The following is a 15,036-nucleotide window of genomic DNA, read 5'->3' as shown; positions in this document are numbered from 1 at the left end:
GTATATTGTAGCTCTAAAGCCAAATTTTCGCTAGAAGATCAAGATGTCTTCCTCCTCAGAGTCAGAGATGAGTTTTTATTCAGATGACTCCAGGGGCGGGGCAGAAGACTCCTGCAATTTTCGTATAGGCACAGGGGCAAAGTGACATAACGGGGCGGAACTTTCTTGCCAATCGACACTCAAATTCTTGTCCTTGCTTGTGACTCAAACTGGCATTATAAATTCTGTTACGATTTGTTAAGAACCTTAAACGAGATATCTTAACTTTTCCCTTGGTAATCCCTTAATAATGGTAAACGCTTCCCTTAACATGTACATAAGCAGGCCGTGAACCCCTTAAGTATAAACAAGAGGATATTTTTATGGGCGATTCAGTAATCGGGGCATGTCGTGGTTTTTTTTTTCTTCAGTTACAATGTAATTTTTTTTTCTGTTTCAACAGTGTTAAATGTCAGTGACACTAAAAAGTTTCAATACACCCCCCCCCCCCGCCCCGCCCCCGCCCGATCCTGTGAGGTCAAGCATGCACCTTTAATTGCTTGGATTCCTTTCAATTGCTTTGTTTACAGACCAAGTTCCCTATCTTTTAATCCCTAACTATCAAATGTATTTGCAACTTATTTTGAAAGGTTACTTAGACATTTTGCCCTATTTTCAGTCAGTCTGCTTTCTCTATATAAGCTTACATCAAGACATTTCAGTTCCAGGGAATGAGAGAACCCTAGCAATTCTGACAATTCTCTCTCATAGAGTTCAATTATTTTTAATTCATCACGCTTTCAATGTGCAATCTTAACAAACTGTTTGCAAACAGTAATGAAATATCATGCCCCAACACCCAGCCATAAAAGGAAGTCTGGGAACAGGTAATAGCAACAATGACACTACCAGGCTGGTAAATGTTATAAGCTATTATGAACTCATGTCTGACAATGATGAGTGACCATGAAACATGGTGCAGTGAAACTGAACAACCAGACTGCGACTGACATTGCTAGTGTTAGTCTTGTGAAAGTGATTGCTAGCTAGTAGTGTCTGTGAACTTGGACCAGACCAGAAAAGAAAAGGTTCCATACTAGAAGTTGACTGAGAGTAACAGGTTTGTACTCAAAAACTGAAGAAGCTGCCTGATCAGACAGTCTTAAAGCCAGCTTCATCGCAACTTGTCAAGAGTTCCTGGATTGTTTATGTGGGAGGACTCCATGTAATGACATATATCTGGAAGCTCTGCTCAAAAGTTTTCAGGCTTCAGATATAACTATTAAAGGGTAAGGGATCTCTGACAAGTTGAATTCAGGTGTATAATGAAAGGGTACGGAAATCTTTCGTTTAGGGATTTCCCTTCTTCTAGTTCTAAAATGTTGTTGATAATCTCTCGTTTACTCTCATGAGCCAGAATGAGGGGATTCTGATATAAGGGTTTAGTAAAGGGATACAGTATTATGGGGTTGGACCTTGAGGTGGAGCTTCCCCATTTAAAACTATGTAGAATACCTCCCCCCCCCCCCCCCCCCCAACCTCTCCTTGTGTAACAAGGATGTTCAAATTGTTTTCTGGAAAAAAGCAAAAAACAAAACAGAGCCAATTTAAGGGATTGTGTGATTAACAATGTAAGTTCCCATTTGTATTTTGAATTAAAATGGGCCTACCGTTATCCACAACAGTATAAAATAACCATACTTTGCAGCTTCGGAGAGAGACTCAAGCTGGTAATGAAAACATAACTTTTATTTTTGCCCCTTCCTTTGTACCTTGTGATATTTTTAGGGAAATTCTCAATACGTCTCTGCCCAAAGAGAATAAAAAATAGAAATGAAAATCACTTTTTTTTATCTTGAAAATGATCTCTGAGACAAAAACGTCCTTTTTATGGCTAGTTATTATCTTACAATGTGCTGTGAAGAAACTGATTATAGGAAAATATAAATGTTCAACAACAAAAAATGAACAGAAAAAAAACAACAAACTTTTTCAGAGGAGCTCCTATATTCTTCAATAGAATCTGTTTTTACACTTTCACACCAAAGAAAACACCACAGAAATGAGAATTATTGTTGTGTCTGAGCTGCATATTTTTTAAATGGAAACATTTCCCATAAAATTTCTACATTATATTCTTGCCAGTACATGTACGACAACACACCAAATATATTTTGGAGAGAGGAGTACTTATAAAATTAATACAAACTGGTGTAGTTTAATTTTCCATTTAATTTTTGTAAACCTCTTACAGAATGCAACATTTGGTTAGGTTGCACTTCACAGTCAAGGAAGAAATCACACCAAGGTGGCTTTGCATCTTTATTATGATTTCCATTATCAGTAAAAAAAATCACACTTGGACAGGTCTCTTGATCATGAGGGTATTTGCTCATTTACCACCTATAAAAAACAAGATATAATGAACGTATCATTTTTACCTGTGCTGTAAATTTTTCAATTGAAATCAGTTTGTTTTCACTTTTAGAGTGGTTTTTAAAAAGGATCACAAACACACCACCCACCCCTCAGTCCCTATTCCTACCCTACAACAGTACAGCCAGGATCCCATATCAACCCTACTATATTCCTACACTACAATACAATCTTTGTACAGACAGACCTAGATTCAAACATCAGATCTCTGACTTTTTGGTCCACTTCATCTCCACTAGGCTATGAAAGCAACCATTGCAAATGTCCTTATATTTGTTGGTCTAATTTATTGTTGCTCTCAGATTCCCCCTTCCCCTTTGATGGAATTAAATTGGTTTAAAAAAATAAACTGGTTTAAACAAATTAAAGCAGAGGTAGAAATTGAGCCATAAAATTACTATAATTTTAGTATGAGGATATTGAAATATAACTATACTATTAATATCCATATGTTCTATTGTAAAGACAGTGTAACTACTCAAATTGACCTTCATTGTCAGAGACAAAAACCTAAAAACATCTAAACACAGGTCAGTGAGGATATTGCCAGTTTTGCTTTTGCCAACAACCATTCTGCCTCAAAAATATAGAAGATAATGACAATAATAACAGAACCAACGTCTGTCAATTCAATAACCACACCAAATTCCCCTCCAAATTCCTTTTGACACCTTACAGTAAAATTTTGCCAACAGCATAAATTCAACTCAATGCTTTAAAGTGCTTCTATCCTTAACTTTTTACCCCTTGAGTCAGAATTTTCAGGTGTATCACATAGAATTCCACAAAAGATTAAAAATGCTGTTTACCTTTTGCAAATATCTGCATCAGTTCCAAAGATATGTAGGTTTGAAAAATAGAAATATGCAAATGAGGTGACTGATGTTGTCATACACTTAACCCAATATTACATCAGGTTGGTAGGCTTATAGTTAGAACTACAGGAAACACACCTATGGCTATAAAAATTATATACAGCCTGTATTTTCTCATGGCAACTTGCTCTTTTCCAGTCCCCTCTAACCTGATTTCACTAATTCAGTGATTTTCAGCTTGAAAAACGTTAAACGAGGCTATGACTTTGACCTTGCCTGTTAATATGCTTCCTAGATCGTGCTGATGATGCACCATTGGCAAGTATCAAAATGGAAAGCCAAAGGTGGCCAGAAAAGCCTATAATCATCAGGGAAGGTTGAAACCCAGTATGTCGCCATGGTAACAAAACTGTTATGCTCATATTATGGAGGACATCCGCAAATTTCATCATAATAGCACTTTAAAGCACTGTCCCTAGGAGCCCATGGTCCCTTGTATCTGGACAATAGTTCAAAACTTGCCTGGGATGGATGATCTAAACAGAAGGTGGGAGACTCCCAGAATATTGAGGAGAGTTGCTAGAATGATTGTATAATTATCTCTTTGCAGGAACCCATTAGACACTAACACTACTAACATGACTGAGTTTGGACAATATATATTTTGTGTTTTGGATACATGTATACTGTTACTGGTCATACAAGAGGTACCTTGCTACTGAGTTAAGTCTTAATGTGTGTATTTTAAAGGAGAAGCTCACTCCAAAAAACATAAATTTTATGTCAACGCTAATGAAAACCTTGCACTAAGGTTAGCCACTCACAGAAGTTTCAGCGTCTAAAGTGCAGGTTTTCCTTATGAAGTTCGCCTCCAAAGAAGCACCCAGGCCAAGTTTTCATGACATCATTCTGTCTGACAGATTTTGTCCTGATGGCTTGCGACAAGCCTTTTGACTACCACTCTGGGTTATGGCTGCTCTTGAGACATTATTTTGAGCTAAATATGCTCTAAACTCCAAAATAATAGCATTGAAGATAGTGAAGAGGATAATCGCTTGAAAAAAAAATAGATTTTGCTGACCTTGTGACAGATGCCAAGTCAGTTGCAGGTTCTTCTCCTTCCCACCAATTTCGAGTTGGACGGAATGAGGTCACATAAACACAGCCTCAGGCTGCCAAGACAGTTGCAAAATGGTGGCCTCCGAAGTCGCTTCTTAATTTCGAGATGAATTTCTTAAGGATAGCAGGCACTTCAGAGGCTGAACCTGCTGAATATTCACTTGCTATAAGTGAAGACAAAAAAAGTAAGCTTTTTGGAGTGACCTTCTCCTTTAAACTGAAAACATGTGAGCTAAATGCAACAAAATGTATATTAAACTTGGGCCAGGTCAGTATGATTTATTACAAGGTTTAAATCAGCCACAAAAAAATTGTTAGCAACTGATGTTACTTTGTGAAGGCTTCTGGAAGGGTTATACTTTTATAAAGCACCTGGCAGCAAGTACTATTTTGGTTTTCTAAAGAAAGACTCTTGTTACTGCTTAAGGAAACTGTGTTTGGTTCAGTAGGTGTCAAAATATTATGGCTTTGATGACATGATAATAGAGATATCAGCCTTGGTAATTTCAGGGATAGTGGAGAACCAATCTCCAAATAATAGAGTTATGGGACTTCACTATCAAAGTGATGCCTGATGGTTATTATAAATTGTGTATATTACTCCTAAAATGTACGATCCAGAATTTTGTTTTGTGGGTAATAGCTCAAATTCATTTTCACCTCTGTGAGGTACAAATATTCTTGAAACAACCAACACTGACAATTTTAAATTACAGTGGAACTCTGTTAATCCGGTTGCTGGGCCATAAAAATCTGACCACATTAACAGTGTGGATAAAGGGGTTCTTTAAATAAGAAAATGACCGACTGACTGAGCCTTTGTTCAAGCCAGAATCAAGTGGCCATAATAACAAGGTGGCTATGTGAATGGGGTGGCCATAAGGTGGCATTCCACTGTAGTGATGAACAGATAAGATGATCCTCTCAAACACCTACCCATAAAGATTTTGGAAAGTATAGTTTGTATATATTAATCAGTTAGACAACACACAACTTGGGCCCAGAGCTAACTAGAGATATTCCATTTTATATCCACACCCCCTTCCCCAGCCACACTCACTAAATAAGTCAATAGTTACCACCTAACAGAAAAGATAAAAGTGCAGAAATAACTCTTTCATAGCCCCGTCTAAAGCTCATGTCAACAGAGGAAGAGGGAGTGTGGAAATAAAATAGACTGGCCCTACTAGGGACCATTTATATGATCTTGGGTACCCAAGACAACCCTTCTCCTGAGTTACCCTGGTCAAGCTAACTTTTCATTTATTTCTTTGAAAATTCAACCAACTGTTTACATTTAGGATCATGAACCTGTCTTGCCTGCGAGACAACAGGGGTGGGTGAGTTGGCTAGCCTTGGCTCATGTCACGCCTTGGCACCCTGACAGGCAGGACAAGTTTTCTTTATATAAACACTTTGGCTTGGCTAACCAGGAATTTAGAATTTAAAGCAGAAATATCAATTTACAAAGAAGAGAAAATTAACTCAGCAAAACCCACTGTGATTGAATGACTGAGGGAAACTCAAACAAAGGGGGATATTGCCCATTTGATTATTCAATAAGGGTTTTGAATAGTCATGCAGGGTCAAATTCAGCAAAATGCATGGGGAAATAAATGGCAAACAATCACTTTAAGATCAAACCAAGCTAGAATTCTCAGCCCACCCACAATGGAGCAATCACAACTGACCTCTGTGAATTATTTGATGCATGCGTATGAGACAGCCATTTTTCATTCTTTCTTTACAAGATGGAAGGTAGATGCCATTTAAACATTGATCAAATAATGAACAAAGGTCCTGTTGCTACAGAGCTACATTGTATCCCCACCAGATTAACAGAAGATGAGGTGTTGTAAACAGATCTTTGGAAGAACTAAAAAAGCTGTGAAAACAATCATCAGCGGCCTGTGTTCCCACAGTCAATTTGATATATAGAACATATCGTTAAAATCTCAAAATAGTCGAATTAACTAATTATGACTACCAAAATCTGCGATTCTCCCTACCCTATTTATTACCTTTTGTTTATGGTCTTATCAATAATGATGAAAAAGTAGCTTCTTCTAAACAACATTACCCAATTCAAGACCAGAGTACAAAACCCATATCCTATTTAAGGCCAAAATGGCCAAAACTGATACCCTATTTATGACCAAAACGACTGAAAAACCATACCTTTTGGGGCCACACATACCCCTATAGTGCGTATAAGGGAGTACCCCCGCCCCGGGTGACAGTAGAAGTGGGTACCTGTCAAAAGCGGAGGTAAAGTTAAGGGCTAAGGAGCTAACCCTAAACAGGCCAACCCCCCTCTTTTGGAACTGCCCAAAGAAGTTGATCCCCAGGCCAGCATTGCAGTTCAGACAATACAGAGGAATGTACAATTAACCACTGGATAAAATTTGAATTCTGTCCAACATACATGTATATTTATGAACAACTTCACAGTACCCGGGGGGGTACTCCCAGAAAATTTGGTGGGGAGTGCTTCACCCCTTTGTTGATCTCTTCGGGGAAATCTGATATCCCCAAAGTTCGCCTCTAACTCTCAACATTGCTTATTTCTTACAGAGAAAAACCGTATTCAACAAGAGATACAGAAATAGGATACTAACCTTGAGTATACGCTTCAGCATGTCTTTTCCACCACACGCTCGTGGATACAGAGCTTCAACTGTGTTCACTTTCAGAAAAAAACGGCTTCTGTTAAATATGTTCCCGTTGTATACAGTGCAAACTATGGCCAGCAATACTTCATCCAGGTTGTTGTTAACATTATAGGCTATTGCACTTAGTGTTATCACCGAATCACGAACAATAAGAACCAAAAGTCGGAACAACACCAGTTTTGAATATTTGTAAAATCCGCCATTCGATGACAGAAGGCTCTCCGTTATTTTCCTTCAAAACAATACTAAGCTGTTCTCTTTTGCCAACAGTTTTGCTTCAAAAGTCGAAGAAATGTGCCTTCAAGATACTTCTATCCTCAGTATGGAAGGACACGGACCTGATGGTTTGCAAATAGAAGAAAATCTTCCCCAATCGAAACGCCATTTCTGCGCTTTGTGAAACGAGCTGCGCGGCACCGTTTAAACCGGATGTGACGTCACTTTTTGTTGGATGATCCAGTACAAAAAATTCAGGAGTCTTCTGCCCCGCCCCTGTATAGGCATCATCCAACAAAAAATGACGTCACATCCGGTTTAAACTGCGCTTCGCGGCTCGTTTCACAGAGCGAGAAAATGGCGTTTCGATTACTCACCATTTCCCTCTATTTGTAAAGCATCAGTTTCGTTTCATTTTATATTGAGGATGGAAGGATGTTTTAGACACATTACTTCGACTTTTTAAGCAAAAATTGCGGGAAAAGAGAAAAGTTTATTATTGTTTTGAAGCAAAATAACGGAGAGCCTTTCGTCATCGTCGGGCGAATTTTACACATTTGCAAAACTGGTGTTGTTCCGACTTTTGGTTCTTGTTCTTCGTGATTTAGTAATAACAATAAGTGCAATAGCCTATAATGTTAACAACAACCTGGATAAAGTATTGCTGGCCATAGTTTGCACTGTGTACTACGGGAACATAATTAACAGAAGCCGTTTAGCTCCGAAAGTCGCTGTCACCAGAGCTTTTGTTGCTCTTGGCTCACGTGTATTGGTAGAAGAGACAAGCTGGATCGCATGCTGAAGGTCAGTATCCCACATTCCTACATCTCTCGTTGAAGATTGTTGTTTTCGGTAAGATACAGTACATATTTATTGGTACTTTGGGGTCATCAGTCTCTTTCTCTTTGGTGAGTGCTTTTAAAACGCCCAGTAAAAACTTGATTCACGGCATGGAAGCTTATGTCTCGCTGGATCGAAATTCGAGCAAGATTTTTAAGTTCTAGTCCTCTTTAAAAGTAATTAAATCAATTATTCAAATCCAAGCCATCAGAGGGAATCTGCCATTGAAGCTGCCCTAAGTTAAGAACCTGTTTAAGGACCTTCCCCTTTAAAAATCGTGGGAGTGTTCTTTGAGGCAACACAGGTCCCATTTATATGGTCTCGGGTACCCGAGATAACCCTCCCCCTGGCCTGAGGCAACTTTATCAAAGTGTTTGTATGTGAAAATGTAGCCCCTGTAGGCCAAGTAAAAGTTGACCTTGCATGATTATTCGTAACTCTTATTGAATAATCAAATGTGCAACTATCCCTCTTTGTTTAAGTTTCCCTTAGTCATTTGATCACAGTGGGTTTTGCTGAGTTAATTTTCTCCTCTTTGATACAAATTGCTGCTATAAATCTTAAATCTAGGCATTACATGACACTCGCCATGTCGAGAGTTGTTCCAGTGAGGCGAGCCAAAGTGTTTATGTATACTCAAAGAAAAGTTGTTGGTTACTTTAGCTGCCAAGGCAAGTCAACTTGCCCACCTGAATTGTCTTGCCCCCAAGTCTGGTTCGTCATCCTCGTGTAAACAGTTGGTTGAATTTTGCAAAGAAATAAGTGAAAAGTTAGCTCTGCCAGGGTAACTCGGGGAAAGGGTTGTCTCTGGTACACAAGAGCCATTCTATTTTATTTCCATTTTCCCTCTTCCTCTTCCAACTGATTATGCAAAATATCCTGTCCAAAATCTTTATGGGTACTAGTACTGGTGTTTGAGAGTGTCATCTTTATCACTACTGTGGAATGTACCTCACCAAACAGCCACCCCGGTTAACACAGCCACCTTGTTATTATGGCCACTCTATTCTGGCTCAAACAAAAGCTCAGGCGGTCATTTTCTTATTTATTAATTATACAGTCAGATTTTTGTGGCCTGTTGGTGACCAGATTAACAGAATTCTGGCACATTGTAGGAGTAATTTGTATACAATTTACAGCAAGCAACAGGCATCATTTTGTTAGTGAAGTCCCATGCATTTATGTAACTCTTGATTATTTTGAGATTTTATCTTTATTATGTCATCAAGGCAATAATATTTTGATTCCTGCTCCAGCGGGAGGGAGGGCGGGAACTCTCCTCTATGTGCTATATATAGCTATGTGCAGTCCCAAAGGGTATGGTTATTCAGCCGTTTTGGTCATAAATACTCTAGGGTAAGGCTTTTGCCCTCTAGTCTTTAATTTGGTATGTTTTTTAGAATAAGCTACCTCGATTTTTATCATTATTGATAAGACCATCAACAAAAGTCCTTCAAAACTTATGTTTAGGGCAACTGTAGCAGTCGCAACAGTCATAAATGGGGTAGGGAAAATTGCAGATTATGGTCATAAATATGTTAAGGGTTTAACTTTTGTGAAGAGGGCTACACTGACCCCCACCCAATTTTTCTGGGATGTACCAAACACATTTTCTTAGCAGTTACTACAGTCTTGCTTTAGTAAATCAAAATAGTACTTGCTGCCAGGTACTTTATAAAAGTATAACCCCTCCAGAAGCCTTCACAAAGTACATGTAATATCAGGTGCCAACAATTTTTTTTTTTGCGGCTGATTAAAATTTGGTATTAAATTGTACTGAACTGGTGCAGATTTAATATACATTATATTTTGTCACGCTTAGTTCACTTATATATTTTAAGACTATGCAGCAGCAACTAGTACCTCTTATATGACCATGCAGTATAAACATGCTGAGTATATTCCAAACAAAAAAAAGTACATGTATATGTATTACTATCCTGCCTGGAAGAGTGTGTAGAGAGAGCACACAGTGCAGTGCCGTACTGTATGTCTTTTGTTAGGTATATAACCTTAAATTTAGAAGACTCGTATTGATCTTTTAGAATTCACAAAAAAGTTGATTTCTTGACAACTCTCCTTTAGCTGTGTCACTTCATAATAAATTAGCAGTTTGGTATGTTGTAGCATAGAACTTTAATTAATTAAGTTATTGCACCGGTATCACAGAGGTCATGGGTTGGAATCCAGTTCACACCTAATTTTTTTTTCAGGCTATAATTTCACCTTTGCTTAATTGTGTATAGTTGTCCCACTGACTTATACTTTAACATTATTTTTATCTTAAAGTTTGTTTATTTGTTTTATTGTGTGGTTCTAGAAAATGTCCATACCCACCCCAAGGAGATTATTGGAAATTCCAGGGATGGGGCGGGTCTCAAAAGCCAAACTTTTTAAAGAAAAGTGTTAATAAAAATTGGAATTTCCGTAGGGATGGGATGGGGAGATCTCTGTTTAATAAATCCATAAATAATATGTACAGACCCATTATCTGATGTTAAGACTGTGCAACAAATCCTGGCCAACGAGTTGCCAAGGTGTAGCATCCTTGTTAAAGTACCAAATTAAAGAAGATCAGCATGTTAGATGGGAGAGGGGAATTTTTCAAAATATCATAAACTAAAAATATATATATTTTCCAAACTCAATCATGTTAGTAGTGTTAGTGTTAGTGTCTTTATTTATTTATTTATTTATTTATTTATTAATGAATACCTGTAAAGGGATAGTCATACATTCTTGCAAATATTCAGGAAGTCTCCCATATACCATTTAGATCATCCAGTCCTCCAGGAAAGTTATGAAATTTATTGTCCAAGTAAACTACTGAACCATGGGCTCCAGTGGGGACAGTGCTATTACGATGCAATTTGCAGATGTGCTGCATAATATGAGCTCAACAGTTTTGTTACCATGGCAACAGACTGCATTTCAGACCTTCCCTGATATTCTAGGCTTTTCTGGCCACCTTATGGCCTTGATTAATGTAAATTTTCAAGCTGAAAATCACTGCATTATTGAAATTGGGTTAGAGGGGACTGGAAAAGATTGAGTTGCCAATTGGGAACATATTGTTATAGTCATATTAGTGTGTTGCCTGTAGAACTATAAGGCTACCAAGTTTCAATGATCTCTGCTGTATATATGGTCTGCACTTGATGTAATATTGGGTTTGGTGTATGACATCATCAGTCCTCTCATTTGCATATATTTTACACATTTTAAACTTAAATATCTCCAGAACTAATGCAGATATTTGCAAAGGTAAACAGCATTTGTAATCTATAGTGGAATTCTATTTGATACTCCTAAAAATTCTGAATCAAGGGGTAAAAATTTGATGATAGTAGCATGCTAAATCATTGAGTTGAATTTATGCTGCTGACATTTACATGTACTGTAAGGTGTTGAAGAGAATTTTGGAGGGGAATTTGATGTGTTTATTGAATTGCCAGAGGTTGGTTGGCTGGTTTTGTTATTGCTTTGTCATTATCTTCCATGTGTTTTTTTTTAAAGCAGAGTGGTTGGTGGCAAAAGCAAAACTGGCAATATTCTCACTTACCTGTGTTTCAAAAGTCATGTTTTTAGGTTTTTGTGGTCAATCTATTAGTAGCTGCACTGTCTTAAATTACAATAGAAAAGATGTGATATTAATTATGTAAGTTATACTTTGGTATCATTCATACCAAAATTATAGTAATTTTCTGGTTCAATGTTTGCCTCTGCATTAATTTCATTAAACTACTGTAGTTTATTTTTTAACCAAATTTAATTCTGTCAAAAGGGAGGTGGGAATCTGAGAGCAATAGTGAACTAGACCAACAAATATACAGAAATCTGCCACCATTGCTTTCATGGCTGAGTGGAGATCAATCTAAGTCAGACCAAAATTAGAAAAAAAATTACTGATTTATTGGAGGGTTGAAATGGGATCCTGGCTATGGGAGAGTAGGAATCAGGGCTGAGGGGGGTGGGTGGTGTGCTTGTGAATTTAAGAACCTCTCTGAAAGTGAAAACAAACTGTAGGTTTGAAAAGTTTAAAGCAGAGGTAAAAATTATACTTTAATATATCTTGTTTATTAAGGTGGTAATGAGCAAATACCCACTTAGGGTGAGTCATTGAAACAATGATGATGTTTGTCTTTTCTTAGGTGGTTACCTCCTGGCATATACACCCCACACAGGCATACAATGCTATGATTTAGATGATGCAACCTGCTTTCCCATGTTTAACATACATGTAAGAGTATCAGTGGACCAGTGTACAAGTGTGATTTCTCTACTGATAATGAGAATTATAATAAAGATACAAAGCCACTCTGGTGTGATTTATTTAATTATTCCTTAACAGTAAAGTGAACCAGTTAAACCAAAGATTGCACTCTGTAAGATCAAGTGTACAAAAATTAAATAGAAAATTTCACTACATCAATTTTATTAAGTAAACTTCTCTGCAAAATATATTTGGTATGTTGTTGTACTGGTAAGAATATAATTTGGAAATTTTTTATGGGAAATTTTTCCATTTAAAAATGTAGCTCAGATGCCACAACTATAGTTCTCCTTTCTGTGGTGTTTTCTTTTGTGGTAAATTGTGAAAACAAATTATGTTGACCTACATGTAAGTTAAAAAAATATACAAGTAGTAGCTCTTCTGAAAAAAAAAATAGTTAATTTGTTGTTGTTTCTCCCTGTTCAGTTTTTCGTTGAACATTTTTATTTTCCTAATAAGTAGTTTAGCTAGCCATAAAAATGTTTTGTTGTCTCTGAGACCATTTTCAAGATAAATAAGTGATTTGTATATAAAATTTGAATTTTTTTTTTTGGGGGGGGGGGGGTGAGGGTGGAGACCTTTTCAGAATTTCCCTACAAAGATGACAAGGTACAAGGGAAGGGGCAAACATAGAATTTTAAGTGTTAAAACATGTTTTCATTATCAGTTTGGGCCTCTCTGTGAAGCTGCATAGTATACTTGGGGATCATGTTATACCCATTTTAATTCAAAATGCAAATGGAAACTTGCATTGACAATCACTTAATCTCTTGGCACTGTTTTGTTTTTTAATAATTGCCTTTTTTCACAAAACAATAATTTGAACATCTTTGTTTCACAAGCTGGGAGGGGGGGGGGGGGGAGGGGTATTCTACAAAGTTTTAAATGGAAAGGCCTTATCCCAAGGTCCATTACCCCTTACCCTTTTGTATACATTTGTACCATTTTGATAGAAATTATGGCACCTCTTTTGTCGACCTTACATTGCAAAAGGGTAAATGTACCCCTTTAACAAACCTATTTAAGAATACTGTATCCCTTTTCTATTCCTTGGAAAGAAGTTAATTAATAATATAGAATCTCTTCATTCTGGCTGAGGAGAGTAAATGAGAGCTTTTCAACAACATTTTAGAACCAGAAGAATGGAATCCCTAAATGACAGCTTTTCCTACCCTTTCATACACCTCAACTTGTGAAATCCCTATCATTTTATACCTGAAGCCTGAAAAAGGTACTCATCCTGAGCTGAGCCTCCCCATATAGGTCATTATAGAGAGCCTTCCCAGATACACAAGTCAGGAACTCTTGGCAAGTACTGTAAGTAGAAGCTGGCTTTAGGACTGGTCTGAGCCAGCTTCTTCAGTTTTTTAGCACAAACTTGTTGCTCTCCGTCAATTTCTAGTAAAGGTAAAGGTAAAGTCTGCATACGAGCCAAGTGGCCCATCAGGCCGGACCTTATCCCAGTTTCTGTAGCATGAAGCGACTAGGAGTATTTCTACTCCCCCCTGGATGGGATGCTAGTCCATCGCAAGGTTACCCCCAGCATTAAGTTCGCCGGTACCCATTTATACACCTGGGTGGAGAGAGGCACTGTGAGAGTTAAGTGTCTTGCCCAAGAACACAACACAATGTCTCTGTCAATTTCTAGTACAAAACCTTTTCTTTGCTGATCTGGTCCAAGTTCACAGACACTAGCATCACTCTCACGACACTGACTCTATTACTGTCACTCACAGTCTGATTCTTCAGTTTCACTGCACCATGTTTCATCATCACTCATCATTGTTAGACTTGAGTTCATTAGCTTGTAAAATTCACCAGCCTGGCAGTGTCACTGTTGCTATTGCCTGTTCCCAGACTTCCTTTTCTGGCTAGGTGTAGGGGCATGAAATTTCACTACTGTTTACGAACAATTTGTTTAGATGGCATATTGAAAGACTGATGAATCACTGAAAATTGTCAGTATTGCTAGTGTTCTCTCATTTCCTTAGGGATTGAAATATCTTGATGCAAGATTACAAAGAGAAAGCACACTGAAATATAATGCACAATTTTTTGGTAACCTTTCAAAATGGGTTTCCAATATGACAGGGATTAATAGGTGAGGAACTTGGTCTGCAAACAGGGCAAATGAGAGGGTTTGAAGAAATTAAAGGTGCATGCTTGACCTCGGTGGGGGGGGGGGGGGTAATTGGAACTTAACACTGCTGACGTCTAACACTGTTGAAACGGAAAAATAAATTTGAGTATAAATGAGAAAAAACTACCACATGTCCAAATTACTTAATCGCCGTTAAAAACTAATCCTCTTGCTTTTTTTTAAGGGGTTCAAGGCCTGCCTGTAACGAAGCGTTTATCAATTAAGGGATTACCGTTAGGGAAAACATATCTTGTTTAAGGTTCTTAAACAATCGTAACATATTTTATGGCATCAGTTTGAGTCATGAGCAAACACATGACTTTGTGTTAGTGTCAATCGGCAAGAAAGTTCTGCAAAGCGCGTTATGTGTGTGGGTCTATTCTTGCAGTGATACGATTAACAGCACTCAAGTACTCTCGAGTGTTTGGCAACAGTAAATTTTCAAAAATGCGCTTCTGTTAATAAGGTTCTCCCATGTCTAGAAACCTGTCATTGTGCATTTTTCTTAGTATGATGCCTACCTAAGAGAATAGGATATTTGAATTG

The 15,036-nt window shown here is 37.7% G+C and overlaps 2 long non-coding RNA genes across 2 annotated transcripts; one reads left to right on the top strand and one right to left on the bottom strand.

Moving 5' to 3' along the window:
- Positions 1–1,710: 1,710 nt before the first annotated feature.
- LOC149110182 (uncharacterized) lies at positions 1,711–7,514 on the bottom strand. The gene is made up of 2 exons (XR_016208046.1): positions 6,968–7,514; positions 1,711–2,382 (listed from the first exon to the last, which is right to left on the bottom strand). It is a non-coding gene; the product is annotated as an uncharacterized LOC149110182 (long non-coding RNA).
- Positions 7,515–7,521: 7 nt separating this feature from the next.
- On the top strand, positions 7,522–12,394 carry LOC149110181 (uncharacterized). The gene is made up of 2 exons (XR_016208047.1): positions 7,522–8,041; positions 12,229–12,394. It is a non-coding gene; the product is annotated as an uncharacterized LOC149110181 (long non-coding RNA).
- The last annotated feature ends 2,642 nt before the right edge of the window (positions 12,395–15,036 follow it).

Source organism: Orbicella faveolata, unplaced genomic scaffold, assembly GCF_042242905.1.
Source record: "Orbicella faveolata isolate gen_17 unplaced genomic scaffold, um_ofav_v1 contig_24, whole genome shotgun sequence".
Classification (NCBI taxonomy): domain Eukaryota; kingdom Metazoa; phylum Cnidaria; class Anthozoa; order Scleractinia; family Merulinidae; genus Orbicella; species Orbicella faveolata.
The sequence above is the reverse complement of the archived record's forward strand: the minus strand, read 5'-3'. Positions and strand labels throughout refer to the sequence as shown.